The following is a 16,951-nucleotide window of genomic DNA, read 5'->3' as shown; positions in this document are numbered from 1 at the left end:
ACTTCAAACTATTATAAATATCAAGTAAATCAAAGGTTTTTTTCAGAAAGGACCAAGGTCCCATAATGCAATTCAAAAGCAAGAATCCCAATGGGATCTGAATTTATCAACCGTATGATAAAGTCATAGGTCATGAATATTAACTAGGTGATCTGCATAGGCGGTGCAAGTCAAACTTACCCATCGAAGCCTCTGCACTTCAGATGCCCTATGATGATCCAGACACGATCGATGCTTTGATATAACAGCATAGTTTGAGTGTGAAACTGCATTTCCTCAACAAAACATAAATGTGATCTGATGACGCATCAAATATTGTTCGTTTTTAAGTTTATTCCACCTACAGCTTGACCGAAAGGTCACATCGCTCCAGCTTTGAGAAATTAGCATCCTCCTCAGAAAACGGCTCTCGTACCAGATTGCAATCGCATTAACATGTCAAGTGACCTCTTTCACAAGCCCGGACTTGCTGATGTGATGTATCGATCTGTGAATGTACTTCAGGTCACGGTGTGGCAGCGGAATAACAAGGGCGCAGTTAGATCTTCACTAAACCAACTGCAACAATATCAATAAAGACATCAACATCTCTTCAGCCCACCCAACGCCTCAGATGCGGACCAGCTCTGTGTGTTCCTTAACAATGCTTTTGTTTATTATGATGATGCATGAGTCATTTCTGTAGTGCAGTACATTTTAAGATGTGCAACATTCAACCCCCCCGGTTGTCTTAAAACTCTGTATACAACGTTAAAAAAATGAGCCGCCTTCAGTAAACCTCTAAAAGCAGATATATTTAATTTCAATTCTCAAATCTATTTTGCATGAAGAAAGAGGTGTTGGAGTGTGCATGTGTGTGCCAGTAGTTTGTTTGGCATTAAAACGGCTTTATAGCTGGTGGGTCAAAATTGACCCAAAGGACAACCATTGTACCCTTAACAGGGCTGGAGTGGGACTCCTTTTCAGCCCTGAAGATTCAAGCCTTAGACCGGCCCACCTCAGTTCACGACTGACTATATTAAAATAACCTCATTTGCAATTCAGTTTCTAATGACACTATCACGTCTTTTTCAATAAAACAGCTGCTTTAGAACTTCAAATGTTCAACAACCCTAACAGTATTATATGTCCTAACAATAAAAATAAATAAAGAAATTACTCTGGTGACGTTCGAACTCAGGTCGACGGCGTTGTAACGCAAAGTGCTGACCACTGGACCACAACGGCACTGTTGCACTTTTGCGTTTTATCTCATTTTTAGATTTCTGATCAGGTTATGTCAGATTTATTAATGTAGTGAATCATCTGATTTTCATTGAGCAGGTGTAATATTCATTAATATTAATTATTCAAACTCTTATATTCACTAAGGTGCCGCTGTTTGTGGTCGAATGATAGTTACGTCATCATTTACCTGCAGGCTGCATTTTGCTCACGGGGCTGCGAGAAAATAAATAAAAAGAGCAGAGATGCAGCAAAATAATGAATAAAAAGAGTGAGGCTATGATCAAATAGAAATAAACAAATAAAGTACAACTGCTGAGTGCAAGCAGCTGGGGACACCGGCCCTTGCGGCCAAAAAAATGGGCCGCCTCACAGGGAATTCTCCCGGTCCTCCTGATAGAAGGTTTGCTGAAGGTGCAGCTGTTGTGCAGTGAGGGGGTTTGTATATTTAATAAACTATAACAGTTCATGTTCATCGAAAAGAAACCTTGCACCTTCAGTTTCATGCTCAGGTGCGTTTTCCACTCACTTTCCAAGCGTAACATGCCAAAGCCCAACCGAACTGCACTCTATTCCAATCGGGCCAGTGCCGCCCAACCGAACCAGTTCAGATAGCCTAGTGTGAATACACCTCAAGACTGGTTTTGTGGTTCAGCATCACATTTTTATTAGCTAAAAGCAACGTTCCAAATTGAGTTCAGCTCTTACTTTAAGTATTTATATAAAAAAAAAACAAGACTTAGAAAATCTCAGGCCACCTCAATTTCATGGACAGCCAATGAAAAAAATGAGGATGTCAATTTAAAGCTAATTTTCATATATATTTTGACATCAAAAAGTCATTTATCCAGTTCTTTCAACTTCAAAGTGCTCAAATTGAGATGCAAAATATTGTAATCACTCACACTCAGACGTTAAAATGCTTCTCACTGATGTCAGGATAAATCGATATGACCTGTCAAATGTCTGACTTCAAACGCCACTGGAGCAGACATTAAATCAGACTTGAGAAATGAGGAGTCATACAGAAAAACATTGATGAAATAAAAAGGCAAATTTTGAAATGCAAATAACAGCCTTTGCATGACCAGCCATCAGTTCATATCAGTGCATTCTCAATAATAGAATACAGTGCAGTATATTCAATTACACAAAAATAAATAAATAAAAAAGGACAATGCAATGACTAACATTTCAAGCAATATGGCATGTTTAACAGTTGTAATTTTATATTTAAACCCACATATTTAATAGTCAACCCTGAATGGTAAAAATCTATACATTCTAGATTCTACAAGACTATTATGAATCTAGACAACATTAGACCCTTTTGAAACAACAGGCCCTTTTTGAAAATACCGGTAAATTTGTTCTGGCTATTTTCCGGGAAGAGCAGTTGTCACATTACCTGTACTTTGCCGGAATGCTGCGCTGTGTGAACGCAGAAAAAAGATTGCCGGAGAGAGTGTGTTCACATCTAGAACATGCTGACGTGAGGCGTCTGCTTTAGCCAATCAGAACCGTCAGACGCATATACGGCCACACGGTTTTTGAAAATAAAAGCCTGTGAATATTTTCCCAGACACATTTAGCTGCTAGAAGTTAGTCAGATAACGTTTATATGTTCATCTTAAAGCCAACTGTGTAAATAATTAACGATAAATTGCTCATGATAAGCCGTTGTTTACTTTTAAGCTCTGCTTCCTTCAGTTGCTCGACGTGTCGCGTGTGCCCATGAAGCAGCCCGTTAGCGCCAGCACACACACATATCATGTACATCTCGACACACGAAAGTGTTTCTCTATAAGCTGTTCACAATACTGATCCATCCACAGAGTTTGTAATGTATACAAATGTTTACAAATACAACCCCAGCCGTTTAGAGCTCGTTTCTGGTTAATGATGTCAGAATTTACCGGTACTTTGGAGTGGATGTGTGAATGCTCTTTTACGGAAAAATTCCTTAACGTCCTCGTCTGTGTAAACAGGGCTTTTTTAAATATACCAGTAATGTCGTTCAGGAGATTTTCCAGATATTTCCCAGTATCATGGTGTGAAAGGGCCTATACACTTAATACACTTCATTAAAAATGAACACAAACATCACCTATGCTATAAAATCTCTCTATATACAGTTGAAGTCAAAATTATTAGCCCCCCCTTTGAATTATTAATATTATTTTTTTTTTGTATATTTCCCAAATGATGTTTAACAGAGCAAGGAAATGTTCACAGTATGTCTGATAATATTTTTTGAAATAATGGCTTGAAGAAAAGCTGCTTTTTTATTACAAAAACATTTTAGGGACAAAATTATTAGCCCCTTTAAGCAAATTTTTTTCCCCAATAGTCAACAGAACAAACCCTCGTTATACAATAACTTACCTAATAATTTAGGAGGGCTAATAATTTTGACTTCAACTGTATATATAACTTATATTTGATTGTAATGCAAAAATGTGCACCTTTTGTAAAGCTGCTTTGAAGCAATAATTATGGTAAAAAGGCACTATACAAATAAACCTGAATTGAATATTAGTTGACACTAATATAAACTATATTCTTAACTTAAATACGATTCTAATATTTGTTAGGAACTCGCCCATTTAGAAGCAAATAACGCCTAGTGCCCTAAATTCAAGATTAAATATTGAAGCAAAACAGTTTATCTAATTAAAATGTTCAGCTTGTCAGTTTTGCCCAATAACAAGCAAGGAAAAACACATCTTTAAATGTAATCTACAGCAGAAAGAACACAGGCAGTACATTAGTATGCCATCTCACAGCACAGCCCGCTATTTTGATGGATTATTCAACGCCACAGCAGCCGCTTCACTTAACAACAGTTCCGTGTTTCACTCATCATCTGCATGATGCCATCTGTTATGTAATGCTGGCTTCATTCCTCCAGAACGCCTCATATATTTACTCAGGAACAGGTGTAAAGCATCAAATGATCTGTTTATTATTCTGTATTCTGTTCTTTCTGCGCAACCAGAAAACAGTCACGTCCTCATTTGAACTAGACCTGCACGATACAGTGCTTCTTATTTATTGCAATGTGTGCATCTGCAATAGTCTCATCATAGAATGGTCAATGTGAAGTCTGGGTTATTATAATTTATCAGCTCCTCAACTCAGAATACAGAGATAAAACAGAGTTTTGCCATAATAGTGTGAAAGTTAATCATTTGCATTAGGGATTGAGATTGGAAAAATTTGAAAGCGATATTTTCCCCCCATGTGATATACTCACCGGCCACTTTATTAGGGCCGGTTACTTTATTACACCTTACTAATATCGGGTTGGACCCCCTCAGAACTGCCTTAATCCTTCATGGAATAGGTTCAATAAGGTACTGGAAATATTAAAATAAAAACGAGGTCACACTTTATTTTGATGGTCCCTTTGTTGAATGTAAGTTACATTGCAACTAATTCTCACTAGATTATAAGTACTGTTAGGGTATTATTTGACATGTACTTCCAATGTTTCCTATAGTGAGTTAAATGTCTGTTTAGCAGCAGTATCAACAGATATTAAGCAGACAGTCTACTAATACTCAAATGGATAATCAAAATAAAGTATTGTCAAAAATGTTCATGTTTTGAAAGAAAAACAAATCCTCATTTGATGCTGTAATGAACAACCACTGCAAATACAGTACAACAAACAGAATACTGACACTCTAAAAGATTAAAGTATATTATTCAAGCTGTTTTGAAGTGTCCTCTATATCAATATTGTGATCGTCTAGCGCAGTGGTTCTCAATTTGGGGGTCGCCTGGTGATTTCCAAAAGTCTCATCTATTTTATTAAACTGTTAGAATTATCATATTTGATCAATTATTATATTTTAGTTGTGAGCCCTGGGGTTATTATGCTTGATTAACGTCACAGTAATAGCGTTAGTTGCAGCAGATTGATTTGCGGTACAATATTAAACTTCGATATCTTTATGGCACTCGCATACACTAAAAAATAAGGCCACGACCAAACAAGAAGAATGATCTCCAAGTGGCTCAGTCTCCTATATCAAACCAAGAAAAGTTTTGTGCTATTGTAAGGCTTGAAGCTTACGCTGCTATTCTGAACCAATAGTCGGAAACAGAAAGCAGTTGAAGGATAGCGTGTTTAAATCCATTATTTATCTGACTCCATTGTAATTAATCTGACTCCATTAAAGTGGTTATCATCATTGATAAAGAGAAAGAATCTCTACGTCTTAAAGCAGGCAAAGTTGTTTATTGAGTTACATGTTTAAATATACAGACAGTAGAATGAAACAAACTAACATACTGTATAAAGAAATTAGCTGTAACGTGCACTGCTGAGCAACAAAGACAGTGAAACTGCCTTTGTTAGCATATGAGGCTACGCACTGGTGTGCGGGAGATGCAGAGTAAAAGCCATTCTCCCAGATCAACAGTTACCTTTCCCTATTATACCCTGAGCAAAGCATTGTCAAACATGAGTGAAAACCAACCCCCAAAACCAGCTGAACATGAGAACAAAGTTAAGGAGACAAAGTGGGGGAGAAGAACATTAACATACTCTCCTCAGCCCATGAACCAACAATAGTTAATATAGTGTAGATTGAAATACAATTAATCAATGTCTCTGTTGATTTCATCACTACAACACTGAAGTCATAAGCTGTCAAATGACACCAAACATGACAAAGTTATCTGAAAGAAGAACACAAGCAGATTAATTTTGTATGGTGAAGAGCACATGGTTACTGTAAGCAAATGGCAGAGATGTGTATCGGAGCTGTGAGGAACTCTGCCTCACCAGGAGGACCCATCCTATGCTTGGAATGTCTCAGTAGTCCTTCATTAGCATAGAAGGAAAAGTATATAATATTTTCTCAGCTTACACTATAAACATTGTTCTGACCATTCTCATTAATTGAGTTTAATATTAAACAAATTAATAATGTTTATAAGACTGTTGCACTTTTGTGTTGACAATACGCTTATGTTTATGTAGTTCCTATTGGTGCGTGTGTGCACCATTGTGTGCAATATTTGTATGCTTATAACCACCTCTGAGCATAGTGGGGGTCACGAGCCACTGGAGTTGTTACTTTAGGGGTCAAGGGCTGAAAAGTTTGAGTAGAGAAGAAGCAGAGAAGAAAAAAATAATCAAAAATGCAATGTCAATTTTTTTTTTTCCCAATATCATGAATATAATCAATCAGTGAATCGTGAAGCAAACTCTCATTTTCAGAGTCTCAGAGAGAGCGCTTCATATCTCCTTTATGCTGGAACATTTACATAGGCGTAATTTAATTTGTGGCTCTTCCACGGTGGTGGTGATCAGATTTGGCAGAATGATAGCAGCTCATCACGGAGGCTGTTTGTGGGATAAGAAACGCTCTAGGCAAGAAAGACAAGACTTTGAGAAAGCGGATCGAAATGATCTGTAACTCTAGAGCTTCTGCAAATGTTTGTTTCTCTAAAACACCGGTTTTCAATTTCAGTATAGTTATGACAGACAACAATGACTTTGGTGTTTGTTAAAGATTCACGATACTGAAACGAGCTAATACAAATACATTTTTCACTGGCCCTTGTTCGGTAATCTGCATTAAGCAACTGTTCACATGGATGTGTGCTTAAGATACAGCCGAATAGGAATTTATTGTTCAGATATGATCGGCAATAAAATCATGAAGCATCTAAAGTTATTACAAATGACATTTTACAGGAGTGTGTAATTGTTAAAATAAATACAGACCAAAACATAAAAAGCACCACGCGTAAATATAGTGGAATAACTCAGCCGCTAATAAAATGCTGTCATTAGTTACAATTTGTTTCTTATCTAATAGGGTAATTTGAGTAAATCTAGAGATAATAAAATAAATATTGTTAACAGTGTGTGATCTGACATTGAGTATATATCTCACCTTCGTAAAAAAAACAAAACAAAAAAACAGTACATAAGCATTGAATATGTGATGAAGCCTATTAGAATGCAGCCAAGAGGAAAGCAAAGTGTGCATGTTTGTTTAGGTAGCTAATACATTCATTTCCTTGTCAGCTTAGTCCCTTTATTAAAGCCGAGCCGCCACAGCGGAATGAACCGCCAACTTATCCAGCACGTTTTTACACAGCGGATGCCCTTCCAGCCACAACCCATCTCTGGGAAACATCCAAACACACTCACTCATACACTATGAACAATTTAGCATACAAAATTCACCAGTGCCCGATGTCTTTGGACTGAGGGGGAAACTGGAGCACCTGCATTCTTTTTTGTTGTAAGTCATAAAAATTCTGAAAAAATTTGTCAAGGAACTTAACATTTAATGAAAACCTCGGCGTAAATTCTAAGTGTTAACGGCAGCTGTTATTTTCCTCTCTTGTCTCCATCTCCAAACATTGCTGCATATTTCAAGCTCAAGGTTGACCTAACAGCACCTACTGGATAAGTGGTAAAGGACCCATATATTTGGTCAAATTTGGATAACCTATGGACACATGGCTTGCAATATGGATAATGTATGAATTTTAATTGCGATAACTGCTGCACAATATATCACTTTAGCATTGATATCGCAATGTATGTATTCGCAATAGTCACATCACAGGGCTCGAAATTTCGACCATTTTGGTTGCATATGCGCCCGAAAATTAATCTATGCGACCTCATAATATATATGGGAGCATTAGTGCGACTGCAGATCATGGTTGTAGTGCGACCTGTTTAGATTTTTTCTAAAAACGTGTTGAATCGCTCTTCCCTGCCGCTATATTGGTTCATATTAGCTGTCAATCACTCAAGGTATTCCGCTGTCAGATGACAGGGAAGGAGCTTTTATGTCCACGGGAAATGCAAATGGCTAAACAGTGTAAACTTAAAGCACACAGGTTTGCAAACCCCACCTAAAGTTGAGGTGCAGATGAGAGCGATCATGACACGTGCTGAATATTGATCCGCCAGCTGAGATCAATCAAGTACGTGTTTTCGGAGAAGGCGCCCGAATCTCGATGTGTTGCATTCACTGCGTGTTCAGCGCAAATGTCCGCTAAAAGTCAAATCTTATACTGTACATATCATCGCCAAAGAAGCTCGCCTTTACTAAGTTTACACTGAAACTGCGGCTCATAACAAACAGCGGTATTGCGCCGGTGGTCATCGCAAGAATCCTGCTCAACCTGCTCATAAATTGGGTCGGCTGACTCGCCTGCTTTTCCACAAACACAGAAAAATGAAAATCAGCTTAAACTGAACATTTAAATTGACACAAACTGAAACCAAAACTTTTAAAGAGTGATAGAAGTGAGACTTTACTTACTTTCTTTTGTCTATTCTTTCTTGAGGTGTATATTGTTTTTTTGATTTAGTTACTGATGACTGTTTTGCAGCTTTCAGCCTGGAATTGAATTATTTATTATAATCTTTTGTTTGTTTTGTAGCAGAAATATTATTTATTAAACTGTCATGAATATATAAACAGCAGTACAAAATAAATATTTCTTACTGCAAAGCTTCATTTTTAATTGATGCAAACTTTACATTTATTTTTCATAGAGTAACAGACTTTTTATAGCTGATAACTTGCATTCAAGCACAATTAAGGCAGCATCATATTGAGAAATGTAATTCATTGTTACTATTATTGTCATTTTCATCATCATTAATATTTTATAATTATTCGACATTCATTTTGGAATTATTGCGCACAAATATCAATGTAATCTCAGCATTAGTTAGATAGTTGTTTCTGGTTTTTGTTAGTCCTAATTGATGTTGTTTTAAAATACAATAAATCCTTTAAAATACAATTTGCAGCGGTGCTCAATCTTTTATGGTGGGTGCTCCGAAATTTTTTCTGGTGCTCCAAAATTTTTGAAGTTGGGAGCACCGGTGCTACCAAGTAAAAAAGTTAATTTCGAGCCCTGCATCACAGTATCAGCAATATTGAGTTGGGATTATAGTTGACCAGCAATGAAGACTCTACAGCAGGGGTGTCCTGCATAGTTTAGCTCTAACTTCCTTCAACACACCTGCCTGGAAGTTACAAGTATACCTAGAAAGAGTTTGATAAGCTGGTTCAGGTGTGTTTAATGGGGTTGGAACTAAAATATGCAGAACACTGACCCTCCAGGATCGAGTTTGGACACCCCTGCTCTACAGTGTTTTTACATTTCACATTATATTTAATTCTTTAATTACTGTACCTGAATGACTGACTACTGTTTGACTCTCTGGAAAACCAAAAAGCACTGCTTTTCACTTTCATTTTTGTTCGATCTTGTTTATTTATAGATTTGCTCGGCTACAAAATTATGCAAATCAACAGAAATTAATGATTTAATCCCAAATATGCTTTCAGAATCATCTAAAGAAATTGCATTCATACTGCATAATATATTGTGGAGCCCTAGCGATAACAATAATTGTTTTATATATTTGGCAGCCCTAATCTGAAGATTTATAGAGAAAAAACTAAAAGCTAAAACAAAAAAAGCAGTGAGTGCAGGTGTCTGGAGGACTAAAACTCTACACAGATAATCTAACTCTGTTTATTCACCACCCTGCTTAAACACTGTAATCCAAAACACATTGCACTGACACAGTTAACCGGTTTATAGGCAGCAGTGCATTGCACGGCAATCAATTGCACATCTCACTCCCCACGGACCTCCGCATTTCCACCTCCGCTGACTAATAATGCTGCTCGGGATGAATTATTCAGCTGCTGGGGCGGCGCACATTGTGTCCCATTTTGCATTTGCTCTGCTGACACCTGCTGGTACATCAATAACAGATGCAATCAGGGGCTCTGGCCTTTTCAGAACACCCTTGGTCATGCAGGGAAAACTTTAAATGCACCTCTTGCAGATTAACAGGACTCAAGCGCACACTGCCAGTTTGCTGTTGTTTGATAAGCTGGAGTCATTTAGTCTCACAGCTGAGCCGTTTCTTGCCCTGAATCTCAACATTTGTCTTTGTGATGCATCAGTAGCGTCATGTTTGTGCTGGAAAAACTGCATTTCGGCTTAGCCCTGAGTGCTCGGATGCTTCATTTAACTCGTGGTTTTCTAATCAGAAATATAATAACTGGGACAGGCACAAGTGCGGAGGCTGCTCATATAACAAAAGCATGCAAATGAGCCATAAAGCAGAAACTGCTTACAGCGATCTGCTTGTAAAATGGACCACAGTTATGGGTCTAATGTGACCAGTTGGATGACCTCCATTAGCCATCTGTACTTTTGAATACATTTTAGCCATCGACTAAGCAGCTATAAGTACATGCTTTGCTTTCTTTTCAAAACAACATCAAGAAACTAATAGATTTTTGAGCATTAAGTATGGAGAATGCTGGAGAGTAGGTCATCTTATTTTAAGAACTCAATGAAGAAAAATATATAACATTTTTATATACACAGGCTTCTGCATCTTGTTTATATACACTATGAACAGCAGCTACGCTAATTATTCTCTTTATTCTCTATTTTCACCTGGGGATACTCATCCCGAGGTCCTCAGATTATGCGGAGTCACTGATTGGATCCAAGACCAGCGACGAGATGATCCCAAGGATTCCATATCCGGGACCAGGCCATATCCTGAGCTGCTGCTGCGCTGATGGTCGTGGGGAGTGGAGAACATGAGTCTGATTCCAGCGACGCTCCAGGGACAGACGAGTCTTCGCTGAGGCCATCTTCCAGCCTCAACCACGGCGAATGAAGCTCTGCACAAGACTTTTGGCCAGCGGAGAAATTAAAATGGTCGTGCCCAACTGAGTCTGGTTCTCTCAAGGTTTTTTTTCTTCACTCCCATCAGGTGAAGTTTTTTTTCCCTCTCCGCTGTCGCCACTGCCTCGCATGGTTCAGGATTGGTAGAGCTACACATCGATGAATTTGCTCTTCAGTGTTTGAACTCTCAGTAATGATTAAATCACACTGAACTGAGCTAAACTGAACTGAACTGAACTTAAACACTAAAACCTGAACCACACTGTTCCAGGTACTATGACCATTTATGTGAAGCTGCTTTGACACAATCTACATTGTAAAAGCGCTATACAAATAAAGCTGAATTGAATTGAATTGAATAAATGCTAAAATGAAAATTAATGACAATAAATTGCTATATGAAAATGCAATAGATGAACGCCCCATTCATACAGGGCGTCAGCATCAACTCTTTCCCCATTCACTTTGCATGGGTGACGTCAAGCAGGTCGCACACCAGAAGCGTCGTAAAAATTAGATAGATTATAGGCTCTGAATGTCGATTTCAATTACTTTTCAATTAATCGCCCAGCCCTACCAAATAGAACATTTAATATTTTGTACAATAGGAGGTTTAACTTTTGAACAAATCAAATTATAGAATCTAAAAAACCTCAAGAATGATAAGTATTGGGCGAGGCAATGGTGCAGTAGGTAGTGCTGTCGCCTCACAGCAAGAAGGTCGCTGGTTCGAACCTCGGCTCAGTTGGCGTTTCTGTGTGGAGTTTGCATGTTCTCCCTGCCTTCGCGTGGGTTTCCTCCGGGTGCTCCGGTTTCCCCCACAGTCCAAAGACATGCGGTACAGGTGAATTGGGTCGGCTAAATTGTCTGTAGTGTATGAGTGTGTGTGTAAAAGTTTCCCAGAGATGGGTTGCGGCTGGAAGGGCATCCGCTGCGTAAAAACTTACTGGATAAGTTGGCGGTTCATTCCAATGTGGCGACCCCGGTATAATAAAGGGACTAAGCTGACAAGAAAATGATGATGATGATAATTATTCTTCCAGTGATGGGTTGCATCTGGAAGGGCATCCACTGCGTAAAACATATGCTGGATAAGTTAGCGGTTCATTCCGCTGTGGCAACCCCAGATTATTAAAGGGAATAAGCTGAAAAGAAAATGAATGAATGAGTATTTTTAAGTGTTTATGGCTATTGCATTATTATGCTGTTAAATAATCAGTGGCATAAGATAAAATCAAACTGGCAATATTAGCGCTTAGTGCAACAATTTCTGTCACAATATATCACACTACAAAAATTCTTATTGTGACAGACTTACCCTCAAGAACTAAGTAAATGTTATATTGAGCATCTTAGCATCTATAGCTTCATTTTTTTTAGCTCTTTCTAGAATGTAGATGGTGTCAAAGCTCATGAAAATCTTCATTTGGTTCATCCAGTCCTGGGAAAAACAGCCATTTATTTCCTCTACAGAATTAGCAGAGAAACCGTTCCCCGCAGCAGGATCTAAACGCTGTGTGCTGCAGGGAGCCTTTGAAGAATTCTGCCGAAAATCACTGCACAATCACGGGACGACCCGAGGGAAAGACCCGCTCAATGCTCTAAACCCTGCTCACACGAGCCCTCCAGAGAGCACAAACACGACCAACAAAACCCAGCGGGCTTATTCGCAGATTAACACCCTGTTTGGAGCAGCCAGGGCTTCGCACGGCTCAAATCCGCCTGCAAATTACTGCTGCCTGCTCAAAATTCATCATGTTTTTCACACTTATGTTGCTCCAGTCCCATATATTGTTTATTTTCTCTGAGACAGAATGCTAATAATGTGTGGGCAGAATGTCCAAGCACGTTTTCTAAACGACTGTAGTAAAATGTAAAGTAAAACACTGACTAGATTCATTATTATTTTTACACCATTTTATTAATCTAGTTGATGCTTTTATTATACTAATCTTATTGCACATAGAAATTATATGCATTAAATAATATCAATTCATCTTTTGCATAATCATTATAGAAATTATATGCATTAAAATATAAAAACAGACGTAATCATTGCAATCTTAATACAAGTTATATGCATAAAAAAACAATTAAACGTATTGCAGAGTCATAAAATATAATATTAAATAAAATTATAATTATCCTTTTTGCCCAATCATATAAATTACACTCACTGGTCACTTTATTAGGTACACCTTACTAGAACCAGGTTGCACCCCCTTTTGCCTTAAATTTCACTGCCTTAATCCTTCATGGCATAGATTCAGCAAGGTACTGGAAATATTCCTCAGAGATTTTGCTCCATATTGATATGACAGCATCATGCAGATGCTGCAGATTTGTCGGCTGCACATCCATGATGTGAATCTCCGTTCCACCAGATCAAAAAGGTGCTCTATTAGATTGAGCTCTGGTGACTGTGGAGGCCATTTGAGTACAGTGAATGCATTGTCATGTTTAAGAAACCAGTCTGAGATGATTCACGCTTTATGACATGGTGCGTTCTCCTGCTGGAAGTAGCCATCAGAAGATATGCACACTGTGGTTATAAAGGGATGGACATGGTCTTCATCAATACTCAGGTAGGCTGTGGCGTTGACAAGATGCTCAATTGGTACTAATGGTCCCAAAGTGAGGCAAAAATCTATCCCACACACCATTAGACCACCACAAGCCTGAACCATTGATATAAGGCAGGATGGATCCATGCTGTCATGGTGTTGATGCCAAATTCTGCCCCGACCATCCGAATGTGACAGCAGAATTGGAGACTCATCAGAGCAGGCAACGTTTCTCCAATCTTCTATTGTCCAGTTTTGGTGAGCCTGTGAGAATTGTAGCCTCAGTTTCCTGTTCTTAGCTGACAGGAGCGGCACCCGGTGTGATCTTCTGCTGCTGTAGCCCATCCGCCTCAAGGTTGGACGTGTTGTGCGTTCAGAGATGCTCTTCTGCAGACCTCGGTTGTAGCGAGTGGTCTGGCCATTCTCTTCTGACCTCTGGCATCAACAAGGCTTTGCGCCTGCAGAACTGTGTTTACGTTATCGAAGCACATTAAATCTCAAATGACTTTAAACCTCTTTTAATTATTTTATAGTGGTGTTACCAATATCTTGGATTAATGTAATCTAAGAAACACAGAAAAATCACAGTAGATCAGCAGTTTCTGAAATACTTAGAGCAGCCTGTCTGGCAGAAACAACTATGCTACATTAAAAGGCAATTAAGTCCCCTTTCTTCCCCATTCTGATGCTCAGTTTGAACTGCTGCAGATCGTCTTGACCATGTCTACTTGCTGCCATGTGATTGGCTGTTTAGAAATTTGCATTGGACAGCTGTACCGAATAATGCGGCCAGTATAGAGTTTGTGCATTAAATACAATATATATTTCATTTATATTTATTCCACAACCATAATATAAATTGTATGCATAAAATAAAAATAATATAAATCACACACTCATACAATATAAATCATAAGCATTAAGTGTTTTTTTTTTTAACTCCACATTGCAGCTTTTCTTTAACAGTTACACTTTTGTATATTAATTTAAAACTGTGAAGGTTTAATTTGATCGAGTATTCCATCTTCAAACAATATCACTTACAAGAAATTGCTCATTTGTTATTCCCTTTGATGGCAAATTTAATTAACATTAAAAAGTATAAAACTATTATAATATATGCATTAGTTAACACTTAGTGCTCTATTTTGACAGTCCATGCTTTCAGGGCGTGTCAGAACGCATTTTTGCTAATTTAAGGATGGGATAATCTGCTTTGTGCCATGGCGCATGGTCTAAAAGGGTTGATCTTATTTTCTTAATGAGTTATAGGTGTGTTTTGAGAATAAACCAATTAGAGTCTCATCTCCCAATCCCTTTAAGAGCCAGCTGCGTCACGCCAAGAGCGCATTCGCTATTTACAGGACGTAAAGTAAGTCTAAGTGGAAAAACTGAGCATTTCACAAGCAAACAGTTAACAGTTGACAGAAAACTGTTAAACAGAGCATCTACAGCGTGAGAATGAGAGATAATGGATCTACTTTCACTTTCGCTCTTGGATAGGGAAACCTTTACGCACAGACATCAATTAGTCTATAAATAATTAATTGCGTTTGTTAAGCGCAAATATTCGTTTCAAAACTATTTCTAAATTCAGTTCTAATTTCCAGCAAACGAATAAATGAATAATAATAACAAAATGTGCTCAAAAACCTGAGTTATATCCTAAAACACATGCTGTGCCCCATATGGTCTAAAACCTGACAGGTGGACAAATCTAAGCTTGTTTTTAATAAAACAGATATAAATATGGATATAATAAATAATACTGCTAATAATAATAACATTATACAAAAGCAAATTGTTATGAATGAACTGAAAAAGCCTCCCGAGATGATGAAGACATAAAAGCAGTGATTTTTCATATTTATGTAGGTTAGAAAATAATATGTTTTGTAATATTTTAATCCTTTATATTTATATCCTATATATATTCTTATTATATCCTATATATTTAAGTTTTTTCATATGTAAAGATATTTGCCTATTGCTCTCTTGTGTGTATTAAGCTGTGTGTAAGCGAGGCGCAACTCTGCGGCGGAGTTTAGACCGGGTTTGTTTTGGTCTATTGAAAAATCTATTATAGTTTCTCAAAATAGCGACGCGCCAGCAGTCCGCCTCAGACGCCTTCCTTTTTAGACCAGAACGCCTATGTGCGCACAAATGAGCGCTAATGCATTTGCTATTTAAACAGCGTAGCGCAAAGCCTCAAAACGACTCTTGCGCCAAGCTGAAACTACCAAAAGACTACTGTGCCACGCCTTGCGCCACACTGCGCCGGGTGTATGATAGGGCCCGAATGCTTTATATTTATTTGATTGTGCTTTTTGCCGCAATTGTGCATTATATAATATATTATTAAATGCACAAGTAAAATGCACAATTACTTCCAAAAAAAGCTGCATTGTTAAAAGTTTAAAGTCAAGAGCTCTTACTGGCTGATGGAGAGGCAACAGGCCATTTAAATGCTGCTGTTTTTCACTCATATCATGCAGCAGATCTTAAACGCCTTTGATTGAAACCTCTTTTATTCTCTGTGGTCTCTCAATGCCTCAGGACAGGAACAAAAACCACTTTCAACTAAACAACAACATGGGGCTTTGACTCCCAGCACGACTGCCCGTGTTAACAAAAAGCGGCAGGTGCCATTTCGGGCCCCCCCTGCTCGCCGTTATTTAAAACATTAATTGCTTTTTGGTTTTAATGCAGTTTGCCATTTAAAATGTTAATTGCGTTTTCCTGTGACATTACACAAGGAGTCACTGGCTCGAGTGTCAGCTTCCATCAACAAAGGACAAACATTTGCGCTCTGTGACAGCTAAGGCGGTTTAATCTCCCACAAATCTGACAACATTCAAATATTGTGCTAAATGGATCAGCGCTATCTCTAACATTGAATCACATATTTCAAGCAAACAACAGATGGCTTTAATCTGATTAAGGGCTTGTGGATGCCCCCTTCTGAGTGACATTTGATGGAGATTTTGAAAACAAATCACAACACTAGCAAACGTCTGGAGCTCATGGATCAGTTTAGTAGATTTAGACCAGCAGCTTTCAAAGTAAACAGGTGAAGTAAGGGGGAATTGTGTTTTTTATATATATAATTGATAATTAAATTGAAGGATGTTCTGATTTTTTCAAAAATGTATGGATTTCTTGATGATAGAGGGACACTAAATTATTCGCAGTGCTACTAATGAGGACATGATCAACATTTATATTCTCATTTACTCTTTACTTGTTTCATACCAGTTTTATCCTCTTGAACATAAAGGAGGTATATTGAAGCCTGTAACCATTGACTTCCATTGAAAAACCAATACTGTGAAAGTCAATAGTGACAGGTTTTCAGCATTTATAAAAATATCTCCTGTGTTCATCAGAAGAAACAACACTGGTATGGAACAATTAATGAAAAAATTATGACAATTTTAATTTTGGGG

At 38.0% G+C, this 16,951-nt stretch overlaps 1 protein-coding gene and 2 long non-coding RNA genes across 4 annotated transcripts in view; 1 reads left to right on the top strand and 2 right to left on the bottom strand.

Moving 5' to 3' along the window:
* LOC147840463 (uncharacterized) overlaps nucleotides 1–660 on the bottom strand; it is a 37,245-nt gene extending 36,585 nt beyond the window's left edge. Inside the window, exon 1 of the long non-coding RNA XR_015512204.1 lies at nucleotides 181–660. This is a non-coding gene — a long non-coding RNA (uncharacterized LOC147840463). The remainder of the gene's footprint in view (nucleotides 1–180) is intronic.
* LOC147840462 (uncharacterized) overlaps nucleotides 1–16,951 on the top strand; it is a 266,074-nt gene that overhangs the window by 209,823 nt on the left and 39,300 nt on the right. The window lies entirely within an intron of this gene.
* ifnlr1 (interferon lambda receptor 1) overlaps nucleotides 1–16,951 on the bottom strand; it is a 99,561-nt gene that overhangs the window by 68,098 nt on the left and 14,512 nt on the right. The gene's annotated exons all lie outside the window — the stretch shown is intronic.

The sequence above is a fragment of the Danio rerio genome, chromosome 16, assembly GCF_052040795.2.
Source record: "Danio rerio strain M-AB ecotype USA chromosome 16, GRCz13ab, whole genome shotgun sequence".
In the NCBI taxonomy this organism is placed as follows: Eukaryota; Metazoa; Chordata; class Actinopteri; order Cypriniformes; family Danionidae; genus Danio; species Danio rerio.
This window is presented reverse-complemented; position numbering and strand designations above follow the sequence as displayed.